The 13,135-nt window shown below is 42.6% G+C and overlaps 1 long non-coding RNA gene across 1 annotated transcript; it reads left to right on the top strand.

Annotated features, from left to right (window-relative positions):
• The first annotated feature begins 286 nt into the window (after nucleotides 1-286).
• Nucleotides 287-9,450, top strand: LOC124286767. The gene is made up of 3 exons (XR_006901113.1): nucleotides 287-346; nucleotides 1,126-1,130; nucleotides 9,390-9,450. It is a non-coding gene; the product is annotated as an uncharacterized LOC124286767 (long non-coding RNA).
• Nucleotides 9,451-13,135: the final 3,685 nt, after the last annotated feature.

Genomic DNA, 13,135 nt, shown 5'->3' with positions numbered 1-13,135 from the left:
CATTCAAAGGTCAATACCGGGTGCTAACCTCCGTATTTATTGACAGTAGCACTCTCCTCCTCATACCTGTCGAATTGATCATGTCCCAGATATGCTCAAAGGGTTACGATCAGGGTTCATGCAATCGTGAGATATGCCAGGGGTGCTTAGCGAAGTTCTTTGTGTATGGGAACACGATCAGACCCACTTTGCCACCGCGGTTCCCGAAACTCCCTCACAAGTGCAAATTAGCATGACTCCTTTGGCGGGGAGCGGCGAATAGCAATGCAAGGTTGAAAATGGTCAACGTCATCGTCTCCCAGTTGCGTAGATCGATGCTCATGATGTTGATAACTGGATTGTCTGGGTCGAGATTCGATTGGGTGAGACCACTTATACATGTAAGCTTGTATTGCTGAACGCAGCGTTAAATCACAAAACAAACAAACAAACAATAGAAAGTGGTCGAATACATGGTATTGTCAGCGATCGTTTTAGTTCGAATTATCATTAAAGGAAGTATTGACGCCAAACTACCAAGCAGTCATTTGACTTATAGTGCCATATGACGTGCTTTGCTGAATTTCAGTGAATCCATTCATATAAATGCCACTATTTTGCGCTTGACGTCTGGTGAAAATGCGTGGTAAAGAAAGACGTCACTGGCATTGACTTTTAATGTCATCGTACCGTTGGAGGGCTGTATGCTCACCCTAATCCTGTATGGTCCGAGAACCTTCCTGGTTGTCAGAATATCATCTCCAGGAATAGCCTCTCCTTATGAGCGGTATTTTCATTTTGTCCGAGGAACTTTCATGTTGTCAGGAAAATAGTATCTCCAGGAATATCACCTCCTTATAAGGGTATTTTCATGAGGATCGAGAACTTTCATGGTTGTCAGCCAAATAGCATCTCCAGGAATATCCCTTCCTTATAAGGGTATGTTCGCTGGTCGGGGAACTTCCATGGCTGTCCGGCTGAAGCCAGTCATCTCAGGAATGCTCTCCTTATAAAGGGGAATTATTTCTATCAGTCAAATGTATTTCAACTACATGGCTCTTGGAATCACATCCCATTTCCTGTTTGTTCCCCAGGATTTACTTAGCTGAAAGCAGCAAGCCATCAAAACCTTCAGTGGAGAGCCAGTGCAGGTAGTTTGGTAAATGATGGACGTCAAGATTCGACATCTCTCGTGGAGCATGCCCGAGTTGCCCTTGATGAAAAGACCCTGGTGGCAGAGTCGATTTGCAAGGGGCGATGGTCATGGGTGACGAGGGTCAAAGGTCACGAGTGGGGACTGCTGTCGTGAGTATGATGGAAAATTAAGTCCTCAGGGTCCCGATCCACAAAGGCGTTCGTAACGTTACGAACATTCCGTAAAGGCCTATACTTTTTTATCATGGGCTTACGAATTGGCGTACTACTATAATTTTATGGAAGGTTCCTGAAGGAAGGATGAAACTGATATAATCCTGCATAAAAATTAAGATGCTGAGTGATTCCGTGTCCAAATTATATCTATGTCGTTCACGTCTGTTATTTACGTACGCCTGGTAGCATCATTGACTTACTTTCAAGAGGCGATTAAAGAGGGATCGGGTGAGTCAGGCTCGCTGACTACTTGGGCTAGCTATCGATATGAGATCATAGCGATCGATGATCGATTAACTAAATAATCAGACGTAACTTTGATCAAAAATGCGCCAAATGTCTTAGAGAAAAGAGCGTCCTGAACAAATTTCCTGAAGCAGACCAGCAGATAACCTCCAAAATCTTTATGTTGGGAGACAAAATTCTGTCACAAAACCTAATGTATCATAAATTTTCGATGACGGTTTGCATATCAATTAATTCATTAATAATATTTCCTACCTACAATATTTCCAGTTATCGATCATTTTAGCCAGCCTACTGACTTGGTTGACACATGTCATCGTATCCCATTGCGTAATCAATGCTCATGATGTTAATCATTGGATTATCTGGTTCTGACCAAGTATTTACAGACTGCCGCCATATTGCCGAAAATTGCTCGTCCCAGGTTTGATTCCTTCATGGTCCCAATGTGTGAAGCCATTTCTTGCGTCCTCCAGTCGTGATATTTGCTAAAGACGGCGTAAAACCATACTCACTTATTCTTTAGATCAATGGTCATGCTGTTTGATCACTGGTTTATCTGGTCCACACTTGATTATTTATAGACTAGCCGTCATGCAACAAATAAAAATACAAACAAAACAAAACCATGTACATTAAATTAATTTACTGCTATACTTTCCAGCTGGGAGACTTCGCGACTTCTCGGTTGATGTGTACGAGATGAACCCCTCCACAAACCCCTCGGCACTTTCCCAAAGGTGCCATTACTATCAGGAAGCGTCACTACTCCTGGAGTAGCCCTCCCCATCCCCTGCGACAAGCGCCGTCACTGGACAGTTCCTACGTGTGTCTGGAGGTATCAACGGGACACCATGACGATCCCTTTCAGCTCTGCAGGAGTCCAGTGATTTTGGGTGCAAACATCTGGACTTACGACATGTAAGTGTACCTTGTTTTATTTATTAATTGTTTAACGCCGCACTCCAGCAACATGTAAGTGTGTCATCGTTTTGGGCTCAGGTGTTTCAGGATAGAATAGGGGCAGTCAGGTAGCCTAATTGGTTAAAAGTGTTCGGTTGTTCGAGGATCCGGATTCGATTCCACGTGGGTTACAATGTGTATGTAGCCCCTTTTCTGACGATGAAATATTGCTAAAAGTGGCATAAAGAAGTAAACTCGCACATTCCGCATAGTGGGTAGTGAGTTTTACTGCCACCACTCAGCAATATTCCAATAATACATCATGTGGCGGCGGTCTGTAAATAATCGAGTCTGGACGAAGGTCGATCAGTGATCAAGCAGCATGAGTATCGATCTGCGCAATTTGAGACCCGATGACGTAATGTCAACCAAGTCCAACGAGCCCTGAAGCCACTGATCCGTTAGTCGCCTCTTACGACAAGCATGGATTCCTTGGCTGGTGCGGGGCGGTGGGAGTAGCCCACAATTGGTTAAAGCGATCCGCTCGTCACGACGAAGGCCCGGGTTCGATTCCCCGCGTTGGATTTTACCAATTATGTGAAACCCATTTCTGGTGTCCTCCGCCGTGATATTGCTGGAATGTTGCTAAAAAATGGCGTAAAACCATACTCACTCCCACTCCACTCCACTTGGCTGGTGCATGCAACAAAAGCATTAGTCGATTCACATACTACTGGTTGTTTCGAGTACCGCCAATGGAACGGGATACGCTTACTTGGCACCATCAATGCACTCCGATTCAAGTTCGCTGACTGGATTTTGAATAGTGCAGCCGACAATATATTGTTTTTACCTTAAGATGAGGGACAGGGTTATAAAAGAACATTTTACTGAATCAAAGCTTTGAAAATCCTTTAGACCAGAAAAAAGGAATTACCTAAAGTTAACCAAATATATTTATCCATATTAGGAAAAATAACTATCAGAGGCGGACGTCGTCTCTGAATTATATTCGTACTCCCCAACATCAATCACTTCGAGACTGGAAAGTATATAATTTACTGGAAATGAAAAAGGAACGAAGAGATTATGTCGGCTTTGAACTTTACATCATATTTCAAGTCTTTTTTCGCATGAATTCAAATAGAAATTATTGGGATGAGGACAATGTATATTGTTTAGGAAGGCCGACTGGATAAATATTCATGCTCTTGGAGGCACTAGATATGTTATTTTGCTTTTAGAAGAACCTTCTATAAACTGCCGTTGAGTAACCATTGTTCATTAATGCTGCGTTGGTTCATACGTATTCGCTACAATATTATTTCCTCCACGAATTGGGGCGGCGGGGTAGCCCTAGTGGTTTCGCGTTCGCGCGTCACGTCGAACCAGGTTCGATTTCCTCATAGGTACAATGTGTGACGCCCATTTCTGGTGTCCTCCGCCAGGATATTACTGGGATATTTCTAAAAGCGGTGTAAAACTAAACTCACTCCACACTTTCGCCTCCACGAAGTTAGAACAGAAAGATGAAAGTAGGAAGAATAAACGTTTGTTTGATGATTTTGACAAAATTAAAATTCTCCATAAAGCGCAGTCTGAACTCCGTCAGAATATTCTGAATATCACAGAAGTCAGCAAGTATAACGAGCCCTTGTGAACCAAAGTATTTTGCTTATCCTTTGTGCATTTTTCCCAGGTGCATCATTGGTCCAATATGAGGGGCAAACGTTTTGAACACAGAGCCACCGAGCAGAACCATGAACATCGGCAGCAATGGCAGAGCGGCATGTGCTTCCAGTGTGAACGCAATATGGCATGCGCAGGATTCAACATCCGGTATGGGAGTCGGAGGTCACGTGTGAGCTTTTTAATGGGCAGCCATTTCGGCTCCAGGTATCCTGATGTTTCGTGGGATTGTTACTTGTATGAACCTTGTCAATCACGTGCGGGATGTAATAGTAGATGTAATGTTTTGCTGGCGTTCAAGGAAATCAGGAATATCTGCACTTTAGAATTGCGTGACTTTTAACTTCCACAATCTTATCGATCAGGATTAGTATATATGATTCCACGTATTGCCTGGCAGCGTTCGAAAAATAGCTACTGGCCCGCTAGTCAAATGCTAGTTGATTGTGAATCAGGCCAGTAATATATTGTTTAAGCTATCCCGACTGGCTAGCTGAAAATCTCAGATTCTGGCTTTGAAGAAGACAATCTGTCTGATTTAGAAATTGATGAATCAGACAATTCTGTGTATGACAGCACTTGTTTTCAAGCTTATCTTTTGCACTAGAAGTGAGCTGCACATTAGAGCAGTGTTTCCTCCCAAAAAAGACCACGCCCAGTAGTGGAACGTTTATCCCTGATTGGCTGAAAATGGGACGGGCGGGGTTTGATTTGCATTTTTAAGGCAGAACAACTTAATTGATTTGGTATCGTTGTTTCCACGAGTGGTCGTTGATATTAATGTACGTGTACATGTATTGTGCGTGTGTGCGTGTGTATTATTGTGTGGGGGATGCGTGCGTGCGCGCGTGGTGGAGATGCATTCGTGTTTTGATTAAATAAAGTGAGTCAAATATTAATCAATTTTTATTATCCAAAAACAACGCTGACCTTATATTGTATCACTTCTAAAATGTCGTTTCAAAGCCTTTAAAACAACATACTCTATAAAATTATTCAGGGTCGGTTGTATTTGGATGATGTGCGGATAATATGCACTCATGAGGCCAGAGACTGTGACTGGGTAACTGGCTGGCATGGCAAAATCCAACAATCCACCGGTCTATCTGGTCAAATCTCCGACCCCTCGTCGGGCGCATGAAATTAGTATATGCGACACGTTAAATACAAAATATCCTAAAGATAAATATTCATTCTCTAATATTTCCACATTCCACATATATCACAACTTTTTTGAAATATTACAAAAAACAATTCTAAATTATACTTTCCAAACATGAAGGTTTTAGAAGGTATGAATGACAACATACATGAAGCATGTTTCGTGTCGCATATCAGTAAGTCTTCACCTGATGTTCTTTGTCTGTTTGACGCGATACCGGTGGGAAAACTTTGGATTCTCAAAATTTAGGTTGCCCTCGCTGAAGTGAAAAGCTTATCCCTAATTGAAAACTCATTTTGCGGTGGCTTGAATCTACGGTTTCCCCTCCACATACATCTTCTGTGATTAAAGGGTAGCCTAGAGGTTAAAGCGTTCGCTCGTCACGCCAAAGACCCGGGTTCGATTCCCATTGGTATAATGTGGCCGAAGCCCATTTCTGGTGTTCCCCGCCGTTGATTATTGATGGAATATTGCTAAAAGCGGGGTAAAACTAAACTCACTTACTCACTTACACTTGTCTCAAGGAAAAACTCGTTTTCTGTCATATGGAACCTCGGATAACTCGAAGAATTGATCTTCAGTAGCCCATGCTTGTAAAGGCGACTGGCGGATCGAGGTGGTCGGGCTCGCTGACTTGTGTTGACACATGTCATCGGTTTTCCCAATTGCCTAGATCGATGCTCCTGCTGTTTATTGCAGGATTGTCTGGTGCAGACTCAATTATTTACAGACGCTGCCATATAGCTGGAATGTTGCTGGAGTGCGGCGTGTAAACTAAACTCACTCACTCACTCACTTGTTGCATGTCTATTATAAGCTGTTTTCGTTGCCTCAGCCTCAGCATTGTCGTCAGAGTATGTTACGTATAGAAGTAACAACGACACGAGATACCTGGTCCACATTACTACCGTGTTTCCCCCAGAACGCCTCTAAACACCATCACAAGGCAGGATTACCTGGGCCCCGTGTTTCCTCGCCCTCTCGACTGGGGGTCAGGCTGTCTCCACCACCCCTGGCTCGATGTCGGAGCCAGGCTGCTGTTCACCTTCGCCATATCACCTGGTAGTGGAAATCAACGACAAAGAAATGTTTTGACCGAGACATTTGGTTGGCCATTACCCATCCCACCTGTGGAGCATAAGGCTAAGTTAATGTGGTTTCTCATTTCTCTTGTGCACAGGCAGAATTAGTTAAATTCTGTTTCAACATTAACACAAAACTCGCTATCGCTAAACTGGATTTTTCTGATACCGCACGTGTTGTGCGTTGTTTTGTGTAGGTTGGTTGTTTAACGCCGCACTTAGCAATATTTCAGCTATATGGCGGCCTCTGTAAAATAATCGAGGACCAGACAATCAAGTTGATCAACAGCATGAACATTGTACGTCGTTTGGCCACATACACAGTCGGGCAGGTACCACTGTGCTCGTGAGTCTTTAATGCGTAAACGTGTCAAATCGGTATTTAAGGCGGTGTTAAGGCAAACTCACTCACTCATTCCACTCAAAACACAATATCAAAACCCAATTTAAACCGCATTTACGTAATTGCGATCAGCGTGAATTTGAGGATTCAACCCACGACCCGTGCATCGCAGTGCAGCTTAAACTGCATATAGCCCGTCCCACTTCAGAAAAAGCATTCAGATATATCAGGACACTTAAAGCCTTCACTATAACGCAGATAATATCCGAAGTGTGGTGTAAGTCTTTAAAGAAATGCCCGTCCGTAGCCAAAGGCTTTCAGGTGATGTACTCTGTCATGCGTAATTTAAGAGCGGGTAATCATATCTGCTGGTAGCTATCACAGATGGAGTCAGGTGGTACCATTTTTAAAGGTCGCGCATGGCTGCACATGATAAATGTTTTACACTGTTCCAGTATTTCCATCGAGTGTAAAGAAAAATAGAAGTTTAATGTACTATCAACCTCAAGGAAAACGGTCAAACAGTCAAATCCTTTGTGGGTAAGATACAGTATCCCGACCTAATTTCATATTCTATAAACCCTATTTTCCGAAATACGGGTATACGGGTGTACATCAAAGATACACAAGTAGACACAACGGATATAAAAATAAATTTTCATTCACAAACCATGGAAATGTGGAAAGCTCATTTTGCCCAAATGAAAATATTTTCATAATAAAGATTTCTGAGTGAGTGCGAAGTGAGTTTAGTTTACACCCAGAACTCAGCAGTATTCCAGCCATATGGCGGCGGTCTGTAAATAATCCAGATCTGGACCAGACAATCCAGTGATCAACATCCATGAGCATCGATCTGCGCAATTGGGAACCGATGACATGTGTCAACCAGAGTCAGCAGCGAAAGCCTGACCACCCGATCCCGTTTGTCGCCTCAGCATGGATTGCTGAGAGACCAATCTAAGCGGATCGCCACGGACGAATAGCATCTTGAACGACATATCTAAATGTTGTGCGCGACGAGGAGCCGATTTGTCGGATACGCTTGGTGTAAAATACAGTTTTTGTCATACGTAAATGCAAGAAAAGTTTGGCTTATTTTCTGAGAAGCCGTTGTGTTGTTTATTATGGGTTTTTATGGCCGCATTGTTCCTTTGTATGACGAGGGGTTGACTTATAAGTCTCTGATATAATGTTTTTCATGTTGTAGAATACGACTCCATGTTGATCATCATATCCGGAGAGGCCAATAAATACACTGACTGTCGGCACCAAAGACTCTGAATCTCATCACTGGAAGGTAGGCATGAGTGTTCCTGCGTGCATGGTGTGCGTGCATGCGTGAGTGTGCACGTGTGGAGTGTGCGTGATGCGTGCGTGCGTGCGTTATTGATCATGTTACCCGCGTGCACTACGCCTCATGCCACGCTTGCTCACCATATTCACCCATTTTTCATATTATTTTTATTGTTTCTTTTTGTATTTCTGATTGTTTTGTTATCATCGGTAAAAGATCTTTTCGCACAGTAAATATCTCGGAATTTCTGTACAGAGCCGCAAATGAGTTCATTTTCCACTTTAATGACTGATGTTTCCATCGCAGTTGCATGGACAACGACGCCTTCCCCAAATCACTGTAGAAGGCCAGCCGCGGGTCAGGCGGAAGTGATAAAAGGGAGATAACCCTAAAACTTCGAGCCTTCCATTTTGGCGGGAACAGATGGCGTTGGGTTCAAGTTCGTCGTCAAAGTTTGCTTGATCTGCTAATGCTGCCGATTGCGATCCGGTAGGTTCGCTGGATAAATTTCAATCATTTATTTTTGTGTGTCTAACAGACATGTTTCATTGTACATGTAAATGCTTATGGCATTAATATCGTCATGGATTGTCAATACATAACAGTGATGATTCACAGCCACACTGTCTCAATTGTATTACATCATATAGGACAAAGGGGCGGTGGGTGGAATTTAGCCTAGTGGTTTAAACATCCGCTCGTCATTTGAAGACCCGGGTTTCAGATCCTCATGGGTACAATGTGTGAGAGCCATTTCAGTGTCACCCGCCGTGATATTGCTGAAATAATATTGCTAAAAACGGCGTAAAACTAAATTCACTCACTCATACAGAAAAGGGTAACTCGGACCCTGTCTCTCCCTACGACCATGAAACTTCAACTTCCTGTATTACTTTTAATGAATATAAGTGTTGGTCCCTTTGAACGAGCTGAATTAGGATTACCTTTCGCGTCGTGAGTGAGTGAGTGGGTTTTACGCTGCTTTTTAGCAATATTCAGGAAAGGCGGCAGAAGACACCCAAACTCGGCTTCACATTGTACCCATGTGGGAATAGGCCCCGGGTCTTCGGCGTGACGAGTTAAACGCTTTAACCACGAAGCTACCCCATCGCCCCACCGCCCTGAAACAGACATATATTATTACAATCTGAGAGATATAAAACTTTTGTGAGATTTATTACGTTTAAGTGTTTCCAGCGTTATTATGTTTTCAACTGTTAAAGGTCTACGTTCTAAATGGAAGCAGCACATTATGACGAGAATACAACCATATTGTTGCTCATGCTCCATGATGTTGATCACTGGATTGTTGGTCAGACTCGATTATTTACAGACGGCAGTCATATGGCTCGAATATTGCTCGACTGCGGCGTTTAACACCAAACAAGCAAACCAACAAAACATAAACCCACACTTACACCCTAAGCGAAAATCAAAATTATTAGGTACAATTACCGACAAGCATGTGTTATGTACATAACTATACAGCGTGCACTGTAATGGTTACTGCTAAAAGTCATATCAGCAACGATTCGAAACATTCCAGGGGGGTGGGGGTGGAAGTGTGGGTGCTGTGGAAGGCCCGGGTGACACCAGAACTTTTGTGAAGAATCGTACGAAGGTGCTGGCATGACGAGCGACGATCATTACGCTACCTTTCAATACTTTGATAATAGGTCATCTTCTATAGCGCCAAGTCTCTGAAATTCACCAGTGATTGCTCCGCTGGCGCTTAATCACAATTTGGGCCCTTATTCTGAAGAACGTTCGTAGTCTCTAAAGAGTTACTTAACTTAACTCTTAGCTAATGTGTTAAGAATGGGCTTTAAGCAGTTCGTAGGGCTACGAACTGCTCTTGGAAAATAGCTGCTTACCTGATTATTAGATGCCCCCTGATAACACACAAACTGCCCGGTAGGGCGCTAGGTTATAGTCACGTGATTTTTTATCAGCCGGGTACCCATTTTCTGCTGGGTGAACAGTGGCAATTTGAAACAAACTCACTTGCGAGGTGTAAGGTAAGACCACGTGTATCACATGTGCTTCCCTACCTCCCGCTATAATGATATAGAATGTGTTTCTTGGTTAGGGATTCCATCACACATGCACGCAACAAGAAACAATCTGTTTTGCAAACAGGCAAATGTTGGACACAGACACTTCTGTTAAGCAGTGTGCAATTGTTAGAAAAATATTGTTGTACACTGTATTTACAGGTTAACTGCCCTCCCGGAAGTGCCCGGCTTTGGTCGGAGTAGAAGAAGATAATCCTGATGGTATCGATAGTTGAGGAGGGATAATCAGCATCCGGGACTCCACGTTTCCACTTCCAAACCAGGTCAGCATCTGTTCTATAGGTCTGGGTCTGGGTCTAGGTTTTAAGCTCCAGGTGAAGGTCTGGGTCTAGGAGTCTGTGATGAAGGTCTAGGCTTAGATCAAGGTGAAGGTCTGGATCTGCTGGGCCAGGTGAAGGTCTGGAGTCTAGGGTTTAAGTCTAGAGTGAAGGTCTGGGTCTAAGGGCTAGGTGAAAAGTCTGGGTCTAGGCTTAGAGTCCTAGGTGGAAGTCTGGAGTCCTAGGTGAAGCTGGGGTCTGGATCTAAGGCTAGGTGAAGGTCTGGGTTCCAGGTGAAGTTTTAGGCCTAGATCAAGGTGAAGGCCCAGGGTGTAGGTCTAGGTGAAGGTCTGGATCTCCATTTTTAAAATCTCATTAACACAAACATTTAGTAAAAATTCTGCTTCATTTGGCTCATTCATTCATCCATTCATTCATTCATTCATTCATTCATTATCCATTCATTTTAGTACCAAAAAAAAGACTTGGAATTGTTCTCCATTTTAACATATCATTAACACAAACGTTTTAAAAAATAATATTTAAAATATATGACGCTTATACTTAATTTCTTTTACCTATTTGTTATTGCTTTGTTTGGTTGTTGTTGTTCTTGTTGTTGTTTTGAAGCCTGGGGGTATGTATTTTGTAAAATTACATGGTACTGAGTTTTGTCTCGCCTACCCGCATTCTTGTAGCTGTGATGGAGATGAGAAACACAAATACTCATCAGAAGGGAAATGCCCGATGGTAACACAAGTCAATACCGAGCCTATGCCTCTTATACCATACCCAGCTTGCTGAAGACCAATTTTGTTATAATACAGTAATATTAACTTATTTTTCTTCAGGATGACAAAGGCGTGGTGTATTCAGAATGTTCGATATCGGGGAGAGATATCTGCAGCAATGATTGCCATGGCAGTCGCCTCTCTATCCTCATTCTCCTCTTGTATTGTGTTGATTGCACGTGCTGTGTCGTCACGTTTCCATAGCATATTGCATATTGATACCATTGGCACAATGTCATCAGCAGTGAAACGGTTTTGATCAACCAATTCTTCCTAGACTTATCGAAGCATGAAATCATCAAAACAAATCCTAAATAACCCCAAGTGCTTCTTGATGGGCAAGGATACAACATATCATCGAAGCCTATGAAGAACTAATCAAACTATAGACTCTATAAGCATCCAATCAGCTTGTTATTACAACTTTAATCCCCCTTGTTTTATTGGCTTCGTTCCCTAGCCGTCCCATTTGTTGTTCTTAGTCTCCACTGGCCTCCTCATAATTATGTACCAGTTAAGCTATTCAATTACATGTTGTTGTTAATGTTAATCTGCCGTTGTCAAATACATTAACCTGTGTATATATACTCCTCTACATCTTGGTTTGTATTCACTTTCTCAGCTTTGATAACGATGTAAGAATCTACATCAAAAACGTCGCTCTGTTGCAATAAATAAGAAGTTGTCATCCATAAGAGTTGTATATTCTATTTCTAAATAACCCTGTTATTAAATATTATTATATTAATCTTTGCTCACAAACCCGATAACTCAGATTTTAGTAGTAGAGACTGTATTCAACTGTAAAAGAAATGATGATCGAATTAAAAGGTTTTGTGTCATATTGTAATTAATAGTGTTTTGGTGATCCTTATAGTATTGCCTGTCAGTGAAAATAATAAAACCGTAGTTTATTTTGCAATCAAGGTTTACAAGTTAAAGATGGCGGTGGGGTAGCTCGGTGGTTAAATCGTTCGCTCGCCACCCGAAGACCGGCCTCGATTCTCACATTGGTACAATACATGTGGAGCCCATTTCTGGCGTCACCCGCCGTGATAATTGTTCGGGCTGTATATTGGCAACAGTGACTTTAAAGCGAAACTCCCCGCCTGACTGACCCTGACTGACTCACTTACCTCAATCACGCGAAGTTACGGGTTTACACTTTGATTCTTTACAGTAAAATCAAACTCAGTAACTCATATTTCCATTCCTTCTAAATGGAAGTATTTTATCTGATTATTAGGATAAATGAAAAATATTTGATAATATGAATTCAAATTTATGTCTCATTACACAAGTGTAACTCGTTGACTACGTAACTTGCACTTCAGATGCGACACCGCATAAATTCACTCCAACTCTCCTACATGTCCATTTATATGAGTTTCTCGAATTTCTTTTGGACAAGGGTCGCCCAGGAACCCGATAGCCTCAGTTACCTCCTCTTACCAAAGAAACCTCTGATTATGAGTTCCAATCCCCCAAACGCCCAGTTTCTTGGTTTGTCCACACCAGGCGGACTGGCGATGTGTGTGTGTGATCCAGAGGGGGATTCAGGGGCTTCAAACCACCACCACCACCTCTCAAAACATTCACTGGATCTTGCCCATTATTCACACACAGACACGTGCTATTGATTTCTGCAAGTAGGTAACACCTTACGGCATGTGTTACTTCGGGTTTCCTCCCCACATCAAGCGACGAAGTCACGCATGTGATAAAACTGAAATCATGTAACTGTTCATAGTATGGTATGAAGCCGGGCCTCATAGCATTCAATACAGTTGTTCTGACCTGCTGTGAAGGTCCGAGTTAGAATTCATCTCAGCAACCCATGCTTGTCGTAGAGGCGACTAACCGGATCGGGTGGTCAGGCTCGCTGACTTTGATTGACACTACGTCATCGGTTCCCAATTGCGCAGATCGATGTTCATGCT

The sequence above is a fragment of the Haliotis rubra genome, unplaced genomic scaffold (assembly GCF_003918875.1).
Source record: "Haliotis rubra isolate DU_JTF1 unplaced genomic scaffold, ASM391887v1 Scf1101, whole genome shotgun sequence".
Taxonomy (NCBI): domain Eukaryota; kingdom Metazoa; phylum Mollusca; class Gastropoda; order Lepetellida; family Haliotidae; genus Haliotis; species Haliotis rubra.
Note: the sequence above shows the minus strand (reverse complement) of the source record. Positions and strands in the feature narration are given on the sequence as shown.